Below are 17,663 nucleotides of genomic sequence, written 5' to 3' on the forward strand. Positions count from 1 at the left end.
ATTCAAAAGTAGCTTATTTTATCAGAGGCATTTGAAAAAAAGACTGCCCACTGAAATAGATTTAAGTAGAATTACTCTTGTAAACAGTTTCGCATTTTAAAAACAGCCTATTTTTCAGGATTAATTTGAAGAACTAAAAACTGGCCTTAGTTACAGCTATGGCTTATGGTCAGTGTTGTTTAATTATTCAGAACAGTTTTATATCCCCCATTTAAAATGTGTTCAAGGGAGACAGTCCCAGAATCATTCTGCCATACTTTCCAGGCTCTGCACTCCCCAGAAGCACAGCCTGTGCCTCGCCACTCTGAAAACAGGCCCCGGAGCCTGGACACCTGGGTTTAATTCCCAGGGCTTTGTTCCTCCGCTCTCTGGGCAGAGTGGCTTCCTGCCTCTCAAAGCCTCCGTGTGCTCAGGCTCAGAACATGGAACAGGGGAGCACTGATTGCGTGAGATGGATGAGAGCCTTCAGCCGAATCCCAGACATACAGTGTGGGGCCCGGCACTCAGGAAGCGCCGAGCACCGACAGCCATTGTTCGCAGCTTCTGGCACATTCGCTGTCCCATCAAAAGTGTGGAAGTGCCGACCCCCGGCCTCTGCAGCAGCCTGCACCCGGCTGAGCCTGCCCTTCTGAAGTCCTGGACCCTGGTGACCTTTCTGACGCCTGGTCCTCCTGCTAGCAGGGGGTGGTGCTCATGAGCCCTCCCTTGATACCCCCTGGTGTCAGTTCTCCCCGGCCCTGCCTCTCCTGTGAGATAGCTTCTTCCCAGCCTCCCCCTCCGCTTGCCCCTAAGTATTTGCCTCCTCCAGTTCTGCCATGGATGGAAGTGTAGATCAGGAATCTGAGCCCATCTTTGGAATCCAGAGGCCTGGGTTCAAATCCTAGCAAAGCAAGTATCTCAACCTCTATGCCGATTCCTCCTCTCTCCCAGGGGAGAATAAAGTTGGCCTCAGTCTAGAGAATCGGCCTCCGAAGCCCCCACCCTCTTCTGGGGTTCCCGGCATGTCCCTTTGCTGAATGGACTTGCCCTTCACGGTGTCCTGAGGACTCCAGCAGCTCCACGTGGCTGACACAGGTCTTGTTGCTCCCGAGATAACTCCTCCTCTCTAGATCTGAGTCTAGCTTCTGGGTCAGGATGCACCCAGCCACCCAAGCGGGACCCCTCAGCCGCCCCTCGCCACCCCCACACTCAGTGGGTCACTGTGTCTGGTGGGTGGCCCCTTGCCGCCCTGCCTGCACAGCTGCTGTCTCCGTGTGGTCTTGGCCTCCTTCTGGGCCACTGGGGGAGCCGCCCTGCCCGGGCCCACTTTGGGGTCAGTCCCTTGCCAGCCACAGCTGTCTCTGACAGGCAGATCTGATGGTGTCTGTGGACCCCCGAACCTTTCCCAGCCTCCCTGTCGTCTTGGGGAGTCCTGCCAATTCCTGCCCCCTCCCCAGAGTCAATGCTCTCTTTATCCCCAACTCCCTCTCCCCACCCTCCTGGCTGTGCCTCCCATCTCTGCCTGTGCCCACGAGGCCCTTCCATCCCTCTCAACCGGAACTGACCTCCTTGAAGACCTGGCTGCAATCCCGAATTCTGTGACGAGCTCTCCAAACCCTCAGAAACATAACTGTCACCTTCCCTGTATGTTTATTGTGGACCTTGTAATCTCTTTATCGTAATAAAACTTTTGCAGTCATCACCTATATTTATAATATATTTATATTTTAGAACAAGACTGTTGCAGACCTGAATGTACTTTTCTTATACCTTTGCTAGTACAGTTTTGTGATAGTGATTTGTTCCGCTGCTTGTCTCCCCAAATGAACTGTGAGCTGGCTAAGGAAGGGGCCTTGTCCTACTCGCCTTCACGTGCCTGCGTTGGGCAGAGTGCCCTACACCGGCAGCCTTTCTGTCCATACTTTTGTTAGCTGCTGCTGCTGCTGTCGCTGGGAGGGCTGTGTCTTCAGGAATTCATGTGCTCTGTGAAAAGACATTTGTAAAGTTCATGCCCCGGGTTTGGACCAGTGTATAAGTGCTGTGGATACAAAAGGTATTTCCAGCCCAGGGCTTAGTTGACCTGCATATTCTGGGGGAGATTCTGCACCTGCTTGGTGAGTATGTCAGGCCCTTCCTCACCTTCCTGTGGCCCCAGTCTCTCTGTGTCTGAAAAGGCACTGCTTGGCCAGATGGCCTCCAGAGGGGCGTCCAGCACCACCAGCTGGACAGGGACCACAGGGCAATTTGTGTTCCACCGTCTTCCACTCTTGGGTTTTATTTGGCGACTGAATTTGGTGGCATCTGGAGAAGTTAAGGGGTTCCGGGACTTGGAGGCCCCAGGTACTGGGAGAGGTGGAATGCTCTCTTGCCGTCTGGCTTCTCGTGGCCGGCCAGCCCTCGCTATCTCTGAAAGTTGGGAGGGGTCCCTTGGCAGTGCTCCCAGGATGCTCATCGTGGGGAAACGGGAAGGTCTCGCAGAGAGGAAGAGGGTGGGGCGGATCCTGAGGGATGGGTCAGACCCTGCAGCCTCAGCCCCGGCAGAGCCCGCCCTGGAGAGCCTGGGGGTTGCCAGGTGGACAGGGAGCGGCTCTGCAGGGTGGCCCCTCCCGCAGTGGTGCTGGGGGCTCCAAGCAGGAGGGAGCCGGCCTGGTCCGCTGCAGACAAGCTTGCCCTCTCCCCTGGTTTCCTTGGGCTGACTCCTCCTTGCCAGATAGGCCATTCCAAGCACAGTCAGCCTGAGTCCCTGAAGCCAAGCCCAAGCTGAGGGAGAGAGACAGCCTGGCTTCCAGCTGGCGTGAAGTCCTTGCTCCCCTGGAGGGGCCAGGCCAGGCCAATAGCCACCGGGAGCCCCGGCGTCGTAAATACGGTCATTCCCACATTCCCAGCAGGATTTCTCCTTCTCAGGCGCAGCAGGCAAGCCGGGGTCAGAGGCATGAGTCATGAAGGCAGGAGAGAGGGGAGGGATCCGGAAGACGGGCTCGGCAGTCCTCGCCTGACTTCACCCTGTCTACTGGCCCTCCACATCCTGACGGCGAATGCCCCGTGTGTGGGACATCTGAAAGCGTGCCTGGGGTGCCATCAAAGCAGAGAGGGATGCAGATAGCATGGGAGGGAGACATCCATAGCATGGGGAGCAAACAGGCCACTATCCCCAGGGCCACTAGGCTGTGCTGGAATAACAGGCACCCTGCAGGACCCCATTTCAAGCTAGTGGTGCTGGAAGTCCCTCTGGAGGCCACCTGGCTAAGCAGTGTCCTTTCAGAGGCCAGCTGAGCACTGGCCTGCTCAGTGTCCTGAGCAGATGGAGGAACCTGGGTCACAGAAACGTGGGGTGGGATGTGACTTATCCCAAGTCACCAGCTGGTTCCCTAGTATCAGGCTGCCACCTGACCACGTCCTGAGCCACTTGTCGCAAAAATCATCAAGGCCCCGTAAGAGCTCAGAGCAGGCAGCGCCTAGTACATTTCTCTGTGACCAGCAGACACCCTAGGAACTTTGGGGTGTGAGTGAGGGTATCTCACCCATGCAGTCTTTCCTGGGAAGGCCTGACTTTCCAGAGGGGAATGGGGCCAGCCCCTGCCACACACACACATGCTCTGGGATTTTAGCTCTGGCCCATTTCTTGGAGTACCGTGGGCACGTGGTGGCCTCCCTGTCACTCACTGGTCTGCTGAGAATCACATGGCAGAGGCTTCCATTCGGAGCCCGCAAACGGAGACCAGAGGGTCCTGCCTGTAATAGTCACTGCTTCAGTTTGGAGAAAGGTAGGCACACCCCTAAGGGGAGGGAGGCACCCGGGTGAAGGAGTGACTGGCACCCTGGCAGAGCCATTCAGGGGAACGTTGTAAAAAACAAATTAATCTCAGAATTCCGATTGTTTCCTGATTCCCATTTGCTTCTAAGAGAGAATAGAGCCTGCTTTCCATCCCTTTCCTCTAAGGCTCATCATCATCCCATAGAAATATTCACCAAATCCTCTAACGCCCCCTTCGAAAGTCGCCGTCAGCCATGGTGTCCCTGCATTCCTCCTGCCACACTTCTGCCTTGGGTGCAGACACTGATTCTTAGACGGTCCTGTGGTGGGGCTAAGGGGGGATGGCAAGCTTTTGCTGTTTCCCTTGTGATTTTCTGTCCTCTGCACACCCCTCTGCCCCCGTGTGCCCCAAGCTTCCAGGACTTGCTCACAGCTGGAGGAGCCACAGAGATTGGCCAGGAGGAGGGGAGCCTGGCCCCCAAAGACACCTGCCTTTTTACCAAGTGGGCCCCCCTTGCCACCTTTCCCCTACAGCACCCAGCAAGGGTGGCAGGGCAGCTGGCTTCCTGGCATGCCAGGCCCCACCAACCCAGGCCACCCTGATGCCTGGCTCCCTAGTGACGGGTGGCTTCTCCTGCTCAGGGCCAGCCTTGTGCTCAGCTGCTCAGCCTCCGAGGTCCCCTGCCCTGCTTAGCGCTCGCTGTGCAGATGTGGCCTGGAAGGAGGCGTCACACTCTCTACCATGAAAGCAGCACTCTGCATTTCCTCCCCCGCCTCTGGACAAGGCATTTGTCAAAAAGACAGTGCACTGGGGAGGAGGCTCTGGAGTGGAGGTGGCCAGCTTCATGCTGGCACTGCCCATCCCAGCCCGGACTGGCAGCAAGCTGGGAGCCTCCCTGGAGCCGTCCAGCCCTCGGTGGCCAATGGTCTCTTTGAACCCTTACCCAGATGGAACAAGGAAACCGTTCGGCAGAGCAGGAGGGACTCTCCCGAGAGTCCCCACGGGGCCTGCTGCTGGCACCCTGATGCCTGCCCATTGGGTGGGTGATCACTGAGGCATGGTCCACAGGGCTGGACTCGGCCTGGGTGCACAGCTGTGTCCACTGAGTGTCCGGCCTGCCCCCAGGCCCTCCTGCCTGCCTGAGACTGTCTCAAGAGGGCTAGAGGGTGTGTCAGGGCCCTTCGGAGGAACTGCAGCTGGTGAACGCAATCTCGGGGCCTGGGTGCTGGGGATGGGGTCAGCCCCGAGCAGGGAGCATCCTGCCTCTAACCAGCTGTGTGACAGTATGGCCCAGCCTCAGCTGATCCCTCTCAGCAGGGCTGAATTGTCACGGGAGGTGAATGACAAGGCTGGATAGGTTGAGCCTCGTCTTTCTGCCCAAAAAACGTCTTAGAAGAACTGGAGATTTTGCCAAAGTGCAGATGTTGACTTTGAGGCTCCAAGGCCCGAGACCACGTCTCTGAAAGCTCCCGGGGAATGGTGCTATTGCTGGTCGGGTGACCAACTTCTGGGTAGCAAGAACTTAGAATGCCCGTGAGGCTGTTGTGGATGCAGAGGTCGCTTGGGTCTGTTGGATTGGTACAAAAGGGAGGTTCCCGCCAGCCCCTCCTGAGACACAGTTCAGGGTGGGCGCAGTGTGGGCGAGAGCTCCTTGGGCACAGCTGCCCTGGGGGGCTGGCCTTACTTTCTCCTTCCTCTCCCCTGAGTGGGGGGTGAGTGCTCTGACACTGTAGGGAGAAGGCACCCATGTCGGCCCAGCCTTCCAGATCGTGCCCTTGTGCTAAGGGCTTTGAGGCTTCCGTTGGGGTGGGGGCTGGCTGGGCAAAGCCCTGGAGGGGAGGCCCAGGGAGAAGTTGGCAGAGGGTCCTGGTCCTTGTGTCTTGTGGTCTTTCTGTCTGCCCAGGCTCACTCGGCCGCAGCTTTGTTATTTGGAAGCCTGTGGTCAGGCAGCTCCAGCGCTGGCTTCTGGTGGGCCCCTTGGCACTGTGTGGTGGTTGGGCAATGTGACCGATGACTGCTCCCCTACATAGTATGTGCCTGGGTTAGAAGGTGGGCAGAGGCTGCCATCTGTGCCCTGCTGCCCTCCAGTGTCCAACCTGGCGCGGCCCAGTGTTACTGGCCTCTTTGCTGTTGGTATTTACAGCCCTGTCCATCATCTATCCGGTCCTGGCCTTGGCCTGCCAAGCCATGTGCCCACCGGCCACGGGAGCCACCTGCTTGATCTGCACGGTCCCGGTATCCCTAAGGCTTCAGCTGCTGGTTTCTCTCTGGTCTCTTCGTTGTAGTCCCTCTTTCAACAAATATTTAGTGAGCACCTATGAAGTGCCAGGAGCTGTTCTAGACCCAGTTGGGGAAGAAAACAGCTCCTTGCCCTCTTGGGCTCCTGTTCTTTTGGTGACACGCATGTTGACCATAGACCAGGCAAGGCCAAGCCTTTCCAGTGAAGTAGCTCATTGAGCCCTCACAGCACCAATGCAGCACGTCCTATTGTGACCCCCCTTAGGTGTTTTGCAGAGGTGGAAACTGAGAGCTAGACAGGTGAAGCCACTTTCCCAAGGCTGCGCCACAGAGAGTGGTAGCTGGGCTTCAGACTGGGGCCAGGCTCCAGGGACCGTCTCAGGGACGGCTCAGGAAACCCAGCCTTGGAATTGCAAACATCCCTCTCCGTGCCCATCCCGGCATGCCCTCACCGTCCCTCCTTTCACAGATTTCCGAATGGTAAACGTTCTGTATTCCTGAAATAAACCCTTCTTAGTCATCCGGAATTGATTCTTTTTTTTTTTTTTTTTTTTTTTTTTTTTTTGAGACGGAGTCTCGCTCTGCCGCCCAGGCTGGAGTGCAATGGCCGGATCTCAGCTCACTGCAAGCTCCGCCTCCCGGGTTCACGCCATTCTCCTGCCTCAGCCTCCCGAGTAGCTGGGACTACAGGCGCCCGCCACCGCGCCCGGCTAGTTTTTTGTATTTTTTAGTAGAGACGGGGTTTCACCGTGTTAGCCAGGATGGTCTCGATCTCCTGACCTCGTGATCCGCCCGTCTCGGCCTCCCAAAGTGCTGGGATTACAGGCTTGAGCCACCGCGCCCGGCCACCGGAATTGATTCTTTAAATACCTGATTTGACTTGATTTGCTAATGTCTTAGGATTTTTTGTATTTAGATTCACAGGCGGCAACGTTCTAGCCTTTGGTTCTGATGCTGTCAGGTGTCCAAACTGTGTCGTCTTTTTATGGAGGATGCTGGATATGGGTGGGAGCAGAGGGTATATGGGAAATCTCTGGACCATCCTCTTAATTTTGCTGTGAACCTGAAGTACTTCAAGAAAATAAAGTCTTTAAAAAGAAAGAAAGAAAGAAAGAGATATAAATAAATAATAAAATGGGAAGTGGTCCTTCATCTTTAGGTTCTGGAATAGTTTAATATAGATGGGAATTGTCTGTTCATAGAAAGTTCTATTTAATTCTCTTATAAAACAAGCGGGTTTGTTATTCTTTGTGGCGTAGATACAGGCCTTTGGTAACCTGGTCCACGTGCCTGATGGTTATCGATACATTTGGGTTTCCTACTTTCCTTGGGTGAGTTTGGTAACTCCGACAGCATAAGAATTAAGAGTGTGAGTTCACGAATCCAACTGCCTGGTGTCCGTCTGGCTCCTGCTGTCCTTATTCGTTGTGTGACTGGGCAAACGGAAGCTTGGGGTGACCAGGGACCTACAGATGTGCCCGGTGTGACCGGCAGCTCTAGGTGTTATACACCCCCCGGACTCCTGCCTCAAGTTGACCGTGAGTCTCTCAAGATTTTCCTTACAGCCTGTTTCCTTCTCCCGAACATTCTTATTTGTTTGTTTTGCACTGGGGGATTAGCCCGTCATTTGTTGTCATACTTGCAGACAAAGTAGCCCCAGGAATACCTTTCCTTTGGACAGAAGGCATTTCTAGGGGAATTTCCTAGAAGCAGCCGCTGAGCGGTGCACATTCTGTGGCTGTACTGCTTCTCTCGCTCTCCCGCATGGTCCCTGGACTCACTGGGTATGGACTTTCCGGGCTGCCCTGCTCTTTCCACCAACACTCTGGACATCCTGGGAGTGTCACTGAGTGGGGGTGGTGAGCTCGTGGGAAGCCAGCACACGTCTGCTGGCTGTCTAGGTCTGGAAGCCGTAGGAGGTTGCCCTACTCTTAGAGTCTAGAGATTTCTTCGTGATTCAGCTGGGTTGCCCCTCCTCTTGTTTTCCTTCCTGGAACTTGGTGTTCTCTTTTAATCTGAAGATTATCCTGATAATCTGAAGATAATCCTGAGACACGTTCCTCTGCCCCATCCGTTCTCCTTCACTTTTTTTTTTTTTTTTTGAGTCTCGCTCCATTGCCCAGGCTGGAGTACAGTGGCACAATCTTGGCTCACTGCAACCTCTGCCTCCTGGGTTCAAGTGTTCTCATGCCTTAGCCTCTGGAGTAGCTGGGATTACAGGTGCATGCCAACCATGCTGGCTAATTTTTGTATTTTTAGTAGAGACAGTGTTTCACCATGTTGGCCAGGCTGGTCTCAAACTCCTGACCTCAAGTGATCCGCCCGCCTTGGCCTCCCAAGGTGCTGGGATTACAGGCATGAGCCACCGTGCCCGGCTTTCTTTGCCTTTTGCTCAGCATGCTGGGAGACTTCTAGGAGTGGTCTCTGATTTATTAGTTTTTTTTCATTTTTAAAATTTTTAAAACTTCTCCTTGTATTTGTTTTGTCGTTTCCAGCAGTCCTTGTTTTGTTTCCTAATGGTTCCTTTTTTTAAAGCAGACAATTCTGGTTTTATCCAGGTCCCTCCTTGGAGGGTGAATTCTGCTGCTCTGAGGCTGCCTCCCTGTTCAGAGGCCTCTGCTAGGTGTTCAGCCTGCAGGTGCCCCTGAGTGGCCCTCGGGTCCCTGAGGTGTCTCCTTATCTGTTGTGCGCTCACGCCGATGGCAGGTCTCACTGATCACACTGAGCGGTTCCATACCTCTGGTCGACTCGGGGTGGCTGAGGTGGGTGTCTGAGGGGTCAGGAGGCTGTGTCCAGACTCGGCAGGGGACTGAGAGCCCCCACTGAAGGACTGTGCCCACCAGGCACTCAGGAGAAGAGAGGACTGGCCTTGTGGGGTGGCCAGGACCCATTGAGACCCATGGGGGTGGCTGGCAGCTGGGACTTCTCCACGTCTGTGAACTCTGCTGTGATCTCACCCTGGCACGTTCCCTAGCCCTGAGCATCTGGAAGCTCAGGGTTGAGGGTGTGGTGGGGGAGGGAGAGAAGGTGGGGATGAGAGCAGACTGCCAGGTGGCAGTCCCTTTCATGTGAACTGGGCAATGCCAGGATCCTGTGGAGGCAAAGTCTCCTCTGCTGTGATGCCAGGGGCTGAGGAAAGGCAGGGAAAGCTCAGGGTAGTGAATGTCCTGGACATCCGCTCCGTGATGTGGACAGTGGTCACAGCCCATGCTTCTGTGGCCAGATTCTGAGCCCTGATCCTCACTTTTGCCCCTCCAGGGTCCCCTGGTGGAACCTCGGGTGTGTAATGGTGTGTGTATGTAATGTATGTGTGTGAGAGAGATGGGGTATGTGTGATGTGGAGTATGTGTGTGTGATGTGGTGTGTGTGATGTGGTGTGTGTGGTGTGGGGTTTGTGTTAATCAGGGTGTATGTGTGTGTGATATGTGTGTGATATGGGATGTATGTGAATTGGGGTATGTATGTGTGTGGTGTGAGGTGTGTGTGTGATGTGGAGTGTGTGGGGGGTGTGTGTGATGTAGGTGTGGATGTCGTGTGGGGTGTGTGTGTGTGGTGTGTGAGTGTGTGTGCGATGTGGGGTTCATGTGTAATGTGAGTTGTGCGTGATGTAGTGTGTGTGATGTGGGGTGTGTGTGTGATGTAGTGTGTGTGGTGTAGCGTGTGTGGTGTAGGGGTTGTGTGGTGTTGGGGTTGTTTGAATTGGAGTGTGTCTGATGTATGTGTGTGGTGTGGGGTTTGTATGTGATGTGGAGTGTGTGTGGTGTGGGGTTTGTATGTGATGTGGAGTGTGTGTGGTGTGGGGGGGTATGATGTAGGTATGGATGTAGTGTGGGGTGTGTGTGGTGTGTGCCTGTGTGTGTGATGTGGGGTTCATGTGTGATGTGAGGTGTGTGATGTCTGTGTGATGTGGGGTGTGTGTGTGATGTAGAGTGTGTGATGTGGGTGTGTGATGTGGAGTATGAGCGTGATGTAGTGTGTGGGGTGTGTGGTGGGGGTGTGTGTGATGTGAGGTGTGCATGATGTGAGGTGTGTGTGATGTGAGGTGTGTGTGTGATGTGGGGTGTATGTGTGATGTGGGGTATGTGCTTGATGTGAGGTGTGTGGTGTGTGTGTGTGATGTGGGGCAGGTGTGATGTGTGTGTGTGATGTGAGATGTGTGTGATGTGGGGTGTGTGTGTATGATGTGTGTATGATGTGGGATGTGTGATGTAGTGTGTGTGAAGTGAGGTATGTTTGAGGTAGTGTGTGATGTGAGGTGTGTGTGTGATACAGTGTGTGTGTGATGTGGGGTGTGTCTAATGTGAGGTGTGTCTAATGTGAGGTGTGTGTGTGAAGTGGGATGTGTGATGTAGTGTGTGTGATGTGAGGTGTGTGTGATGTGGTGTGTGTCTAATGTGAGGTGTGTGATGTGGGATGTGTGATGTAGTGTGTGTGAGGTGAGGTATGCTTGAGGTAGTGTGTGATGTGAGGTGTGTGTGTGATACAGTGTGTGTGTGATGTGGGGTGTGTCTAATGTGAGGTGTGTGTGTGATGTGGGATGTGTGATGTAGTGTGTGTGACGTGAGGTGTGTTTGAGGTAGTGTGTGTCTAATGTGAGGTGTGTCTAATGTGAGGTGTGTGTAATGTGGGGTATGTGTGTGCTGGGTGTATGTGCGTGTGTCTGTGTGCGTGTTCGTGTGTGTGTGTCTGACTAGAGGAGATTTCACATGTGTGCTCACCCCTCAGCCTTCTTCCCTGCCATGCTGGTTCTGACCATCCAACAGTGTCTACGGTACTTTGCCCTTCCCTTTCTGCTGTAGAGTCTACCTGCACTTTACAAACTGATTCGTGTCTTCTCTGTGTTCTAGTTGCTTACAAACATGCTTCTGCCCTGCTAGATTTCTCTGATTCATCTCAGCTTTTTCAACAACTGGCAGCATTCCTGGCAATGATAGATGCTCAAATATGTTGCAGGAATGGAAGGAAGAAAGGGAGTAAAGATAGAAGGGAGGAAGAAGGAAGGAAGAAGAAGGAAGGAAGGAAGGAAGAAAGGGAAAAATGAATGAGTTGGTGAAAGGATAAATGGATAAAAGGAAGGAAGGATGGATAGATGAATGGATGGGTGGAGGGAATGAAGGGTGGGTGGTAGATCAGTGAATGGATCAGTGAATAAATGGATGGATGGAAAGATGGAAGGAAGGAAGGAAAAGGAAAGAAAGAAAGAGAAGGAAAGAAAGAAAAAGAAAGAGAAAGAAAGAAAGAGAAAGAGAAAGAAAGAAAAAGAAGAGAAAAGAAAGAAAAGAAAGAGAAAGAAGGAAGGAAGGCGGGAAGGAAAGAACGAAGGAAGGAAGGAAGGAAGGAAGGAAGAAGTAGGTAGCTGGGTGGCTGCACGGGTGAACAGGTGAGGAGATGGATAAATGGCCTTAGAGTAAAACCTGTCTCCCTTGGCCCACCCTGCCTCTCCTAGCTTTTTCCTTAATGCTTCTGTCCCTTTGTTAGACCTTGGGGATATAGAGTTGAATGGGGCCTTTCACCTGCCCATTAGGGCCCGGTCTGGTGTGGAAGAGACAACTGAGGCACCCTCTTGGTCCAGCCACAGCTCTGCAGCTCCACCCACCCCCCCACTCCCGGCCCAGGCAGGCAGATACAGGGAGGTAACTGCACGCAGGATGCATGCACACAGTTCCAGGTGGCCTGTGTATGCAGGAGGCACTCCCCAGCCCCAGATGTTTTACATTTGTTGCAGAGAACGCGGCCCATGTCAGCAGACATGGCTGGGGTCAGGGTGACATCAAGGGGGCCAGGCCCGGAGGCTCTCGGTCAAGAAGACTAATGAACCTGCCACCCGTTTCTGCCTGAGCCTGGGTCCCCTCGGGCATGTGAAGCAAACCCTGAAACCCACCACTGGCCAGGGGACGGCCCCTGTCATTTTTGGCTTTTCATGGATGATACGGTATTTCCCCTTGGAGGGTTGGTTCAGCTCATATATCAAAAGCTGTGGTAATTATTTCCTCCCACTGAGGAAGGCTTCCATTTAGCTTTCTCTACCCCCCCCCTTATTAATTATCTAATTACAACCACATTCTCCAAGAGAGAGCAGCCTTTGACTTTCTGCCCAGGACCACTTAAAAAAGGCTTAAATATTTGGAGTGCTCTGAACTTTGAAAAGTTGTGTGTGTGTGTGTGTGTGTGTGGGGTATGCATGGGTTTCGGGGGAAATATGTCTTGGCCTTTTCAGACCCTTGCCTTGGTTCAGTAAATGTTCCTGGAGTTCTCTGAGGATATAGGCTGCTGGGGTGAAGCCTGGGGCTTGGGGTTGGGAGAGGGCTGGGGGTGAAGGAGCAGAACCACACATCCCCCTTACACACTGCTGTGTAGCATCAGACACCCACGCCCACAGGGACACACACGGACCCACGCACACAGATGCACACACCCACACAAAAACATGCACACTGACACTCCCATGGGAACACACACAGACCCACTCACGAGGAGGTACATGCTTAAATACACACACACACTGACAAACGGACCCACTCACATGGATGTACACACAAACAAACATGCACATTAGCACTTCCACAGGAAAACACACACACGGATGCACACACTCACACAGAGACACACCTACACACTGACACTCCCACAGGGACACGCACAGACCCACTCATGAGGACGGACGTGCTTACACAAACACACACACACATACACGGACCCACTCACATGGATGTACACACTCACAAACATGAACATTAGCACTGCCACGGGGAAACACACACACACGGATGCATACACTCACACAGAGACACACCTACACACTGACACTCCCACAGGGACACACACAGACCCACTCATGAGGATGGACATGCTTACACACACACACACAGACACATACACGGACCCACTCACATGGATGTACACACTCACATACACACTATCACTTCCACGGGAAACACACACACACGGATGCACACACACACACACACGTGCACACTGACACTCCCACAGGGACACACAGACTTCATGGATGCGCATGCTCACAGAGACACACACACACACACTGACACACACACAGACCACCTTACATGATGCACACACTCATACATGCAATTTACACAACTTGCACATGGACACACACTGACACTTCTGGATATTTTTTCCTACTCACACGCTCTCACATTAGTGGGCACACTCACAGACGCAGACACACGATGTCACCGAGCACCACATCACACGTTCCTCCAGCTTCCACATGTGGCTTCCACATCCTGTCCCCAGTGCCTGGGGCCTCCCTGGACCTCCTTCCCTGCAGCAGAATCCTCATGGTGGCCCCTCTCCTGGCGGCTGCCTTGGGGAGCCCATGCCTGCCTCTGGGCCGACACCCACCCCTCCCACCACGCTCAGCCCCTCTCGGGGAGGAGGGTCTTGTCGCGCTGGTTTGCCCCTTAGCTGAGGGGAGCTCTCTAATAATTCTCGCTGAACACATTCTCGCTGAACACTGGCCTCCCACGAGCTCTGCCGGTCAATTGGCTATTCTCATGTTTGTGCCACGGGCATGGGAGTGAGTCCTAACATGGGCCAGGCCCTGTGGTGGGCAGCAAAGGTCCCGGGGCTCAGGGCGAATCTTCAGAGATCCTTGCTAGAGCTCAGGTCACCCGGCAGGACAGCAACACAGCTTGGGGGCTGCTGCAGGCTGGCCTGGGTGTGTGGCAGAAGCAGCCCTGGGGCGCGGTGCGGGGCCCACCTGTGTTCGCCACACCCCCGACCAAGGGCTGATGCCAGTGGTATGTCCCCTGCCCTGTGGGCCCCACTGCAGTGCCCCAAGACCTTGGGCTTATGACACCACATCCCTGTGCACCCTGGGTCTCAGACGCTGGCCCCGGCCACCTCCCAGCACCTTCTCTTTGAGCTTGGCGGGCACAGAGGGCGGTGCGGCGTCGGGGTCTCCACCCCGGCTTCCTGGAGGACCTGGACTTTCCTCCTGCCTGGGTCTCCTTCCCCTGCAGGTGGGAACAAGGCTCTGGGTAGCGCCTGAGTGGGTTCTTCCTCCAAGGCGCTTGGGACAGCAGGTTGCAGCCCGGAGCTGCACCGAGCCTGGCACACCCACAGTTGGATTGGCCCACAAGTGCGCTTGGAAGTCATTTGTGTGGCAGGAGGGGACCTTGTGGGGCTGGAAGAATTGTGTGTCTTGATCACAGTGGGGGGTGCAGGAAACAACACGCATGATGAAACTGCAGGAAGTACACATATGCCACTCACACGCAAACACACAATACACACACAAAAACACACACACTCCACATACCCACGTACACACATAAACACACACCATGCACCACACAAATATACCACATACTACACACACTCCCCACACTGTACATACACACCACATACACACCCATACCACACACAAACACACCACACCCCCACATGCAAACACACACCACATACACCACCACACACAAACACACATCACGCGGCACACAAACCACACACTACACACACATCCCACATTGCACATACACACCACATAGACACACACATACCACACAAACACACCACACCCCCACATACACACACACAAACACACACCACATACACCATACACCATACAAACATACCACACACTACATACACACACAAGCACACCACACTCCCATATACACACACAAACTCACGCCACATATACCACACACCATAAAAACATACAACACACACACAGACATACCACATACACATAGATAACATACCATACACACTGCCCACTATATACCACATATACATATCCCACACCACACATAACCCCCCACACAAACACACACCACATACACCACACATATCACACCCTACACACACACTTCACACTGTACATAGACGCCACATACACACACAAACACATACCACACACACAAACACACCACACCCCCACATACACACACAAACCACATAGCCCACACACCACACAAACATACCACACATTACACACACTACACAAACATACCACATGCATACACATGTACCATGTACACTGCACACTATATACCACATATACATACTCCACACCACACGCACCCTCAACAACCCCCCACACACAAACACACACCACACGCACCCACACGAGTGATATATGAATAAGCTGTTGGTGTCTACTGGTGTAAGATGCTTGGGTGTGACATGGTGACACCATTGTATGTGTGGTATATAACGTGGTATATCGTCTGTGTGGATATGTATGTAATATGTTTGTGCAGTGTGTGGGGTGTGTGTAGTATGCGGTGTGTTTGTGGTGTGTGGTATGTGTTTGTGTGTGCATGTGGGGGTGTGGTGTGTTTGTGTGTGTGGTATGTGTTTGCGTGTGTATGTGGTGTGTATGTACAGTGTAGGGTGGGTGTGTAGTGTGCGATGTGTGGTGTATGTGATGTGTTTGTGTGTATGTCGGGGTGTGGTGTGTTTGTGTGTGTGTATGTGGTGTGTATGTACAGTGCGGGGTGTGTGTGGTGTGTGTGTGTATGTGGGGGTGTGGTGTGTTTGTGTGGTGTGTGGTGTGTGTAGTGTGGTGTGTGGTGTGTGTAGTGTGTTTGTGTGTGTACGTGGTTGTGTGGTGTGTTTGTGTGTGTGGTATGTGTATGTGGTGGGTATGTACAGTGTGGGGTGTATGGTAGTGTGTGGTATGTTTGCATGGTATGTATAGTGTGTGTGGTGTGTGTAGTGTGTGTGTGTACGTGGCAGTGTGGTGTGTTTGTGTGTGTGGTATGTGTATGTGGTGTGTATGTACAGTGTGGGGTGTGTGTGTAGTATGCGGTATGTTTGTGTGGTGTGTGGTGTATGTGGTGTGTGTTTGTATGTGCGGGTGTGGTGTGTTTGTGTGGCATGTGGTGTGCATAGTGTGGTGTGTCGTGTGTGTAGTGTGTGTGTACGTGGCAGTGTGGTGTGTTCGTGTGTGTGGTATGTGTATGTGGTGTGTATGTGCAGTGTGGGGTGTATGGTAGTGTGTGGTATGTTTACGTGGTGTGTATAGTGTGTGTGGTGTGTGTAGTGTGTTTGTGTGTATACGTGGCAATGTGGTGTGTTTGTGTGTGTGGTATGCGTATGTGGTGTGTATGTGCAGTGTGGGGTGTATGGTAGTGTGTGGTATGTTTGCGTGGTGTGTGTAGTGTGTGGCATGTTTGTGTGGTGTGTGTGTGTGTGTATGTGGGGGTGGGGTGTGTTTGTGGGTGTGGAAGCTGCATGAAAGGCACATGGGACATCTCTATGTTGTTTTTGCAACTTCCTGTGAATCTGTGTCAAAAGCACAAATTTTAAAGCAAGAATCCGCCGTAGAGAGCTCCCCCCAGCGGCTGACCCATTTCTCTGCGTCGTCCTCCTGAAACACAGCCCTCTGCTGCCCAAAACCCCACAGCTCCCTCAGGCCTGGATAGGGCCAGTGTGCACATCTTGTCCCCAGGCAGCCTGTTCTGAGGGGCTCACCCACAGCCAGACAGCATTCACGGCCATGCCGAGCACTGGCCAGGGAGAGGCCTAGGGGCGGTGAGTGTGAGAGAGAGTGCACTCGGAGGCAGGAAAGGGCCCTGGGGGGTGGGAAAGGGTGCTCTGGGCTTGGCCTGGCCCTGGGGGCAGGGGTTGCAGAAGCTTGGGCTGGCCCCGTAGCAGTCACCTGTCCCGTGTCTTTTGGGAGGAGCGTTGAGTAGAACAGAGCCAGCTCTCTCAGGGCCTGCCCCGTGTCCCGTCCCACCCAGCCTTGGGACGGACGGTCTCAGGACAATCCTGCAGGATGCCGAGCGAGGCGGCCTTATCTCACCGTCTCCCTTCCTTATCTTCCAGGCTGTCCGTCGCGTCGGCAGCGCAAGTGGAATTGGGATGCATTCGAGTCTGTAACTTCTGAAACCTGAACAACCTCAGGAGGCCCTCACCTCTGCCCTCCACCAGCGTCGAGAGAGGGGACAGCAGTGACATCGGACAGAAGACCCGGGCTCCCGTCCTCCCCCAGGACGGTCCCCACATAGGAAGGGCACTCCCAGCCCTCTTGCTGGTGATGTTGTCATGGTCATCTTGTCTCTGTTGGGATTTTTCTTCTGGGTCTTATGTTTTGGGGGAGGCTTATTCTTTCTGAAAATGTCTAGATTCAGGAACACATTTACGAGGATTTGGATTTTGAATTTGTATTTCCCTCTAAGTGCCTTTTTTAATGTCTATTTTTTTAATAAAACAGAAATGCATTCTTGTACAATTCTGTTGAAACTGGACCAAGGCTCTCAGAAGAGGACCCCCGAGTTCCTTCCCCTCCCCCGAGCCTCTGCATGATTGTTTCAAGTCAGCCTGGAATTCTTATTTTCATGCCGCTATTCTTTTTCTTTCTCCATGATTTGCTCGGCTAGCCATTTAAAAAAAAATATTCTCTGTTCAGTGTATATGTTGCTTGTTTGTTTTATTTATTGAGATATTTTTACAAGCTAAGTGACTGCAGCGTGGCTGTGTATCCTGCTCCCCACCCAGGAAAAATAAAGACCTTCCGCGCAGCCATGGTCTCCCCATCTCTGTTCTCATCTCCACTTCGCAGCCCCGGGCATGGCCTGAGAGTCAGAACAGGTCCCAGGAATCAGTATTGCTTCACTTTAAAAGGCACGAGAGAGGATGTGAGACGTTTTATGCGGTGCATAATTGCAGAAATTTCTAGAAACTACCAACTCTAACATGGTTGCCAGTGTGAAC

The 17,663-nt window shown here is 53.3% G+C and overlaps 1 protein-coding gene across 1 annotated transcript in view; it reads left to right on the forward strand.

Moving 5' to 3' along the window:
- Nucleotides 1-17,472, forward strand: part of TWIST2 (twist family bHLH transcription factor 2) — a 61,851-nt gene extending 44,379 nt beyond the window's left edge. Inside the window, exon 2 of the mRNA XM_005574801.5 lies at nucleotides 16,776-17,472. The gene's annotated coding sequence lies outside the window, so the exon portion shown is untranslated. The remainder of the gene's footprint in view (nucleotides 1-16,775) is intronic.
- Nucleotides 17,473-17,663: the final 191 nt, after the last annotated feature.

This window comes from Macaca fascicularis, chromosome 12 (genome assembly GCF_037993035.2).
Source record: "Macaca fascicularis isolate 582-1 chromosome 12, T2T-MFA8v1.1".
Classification (NCBI taxonomy): domain Eukaryota; kingdom Metazoa; phylum Chordata; class Mammalia; order Primates; family Cercopithecidae; genus Macaca; species Macaca fascicularis.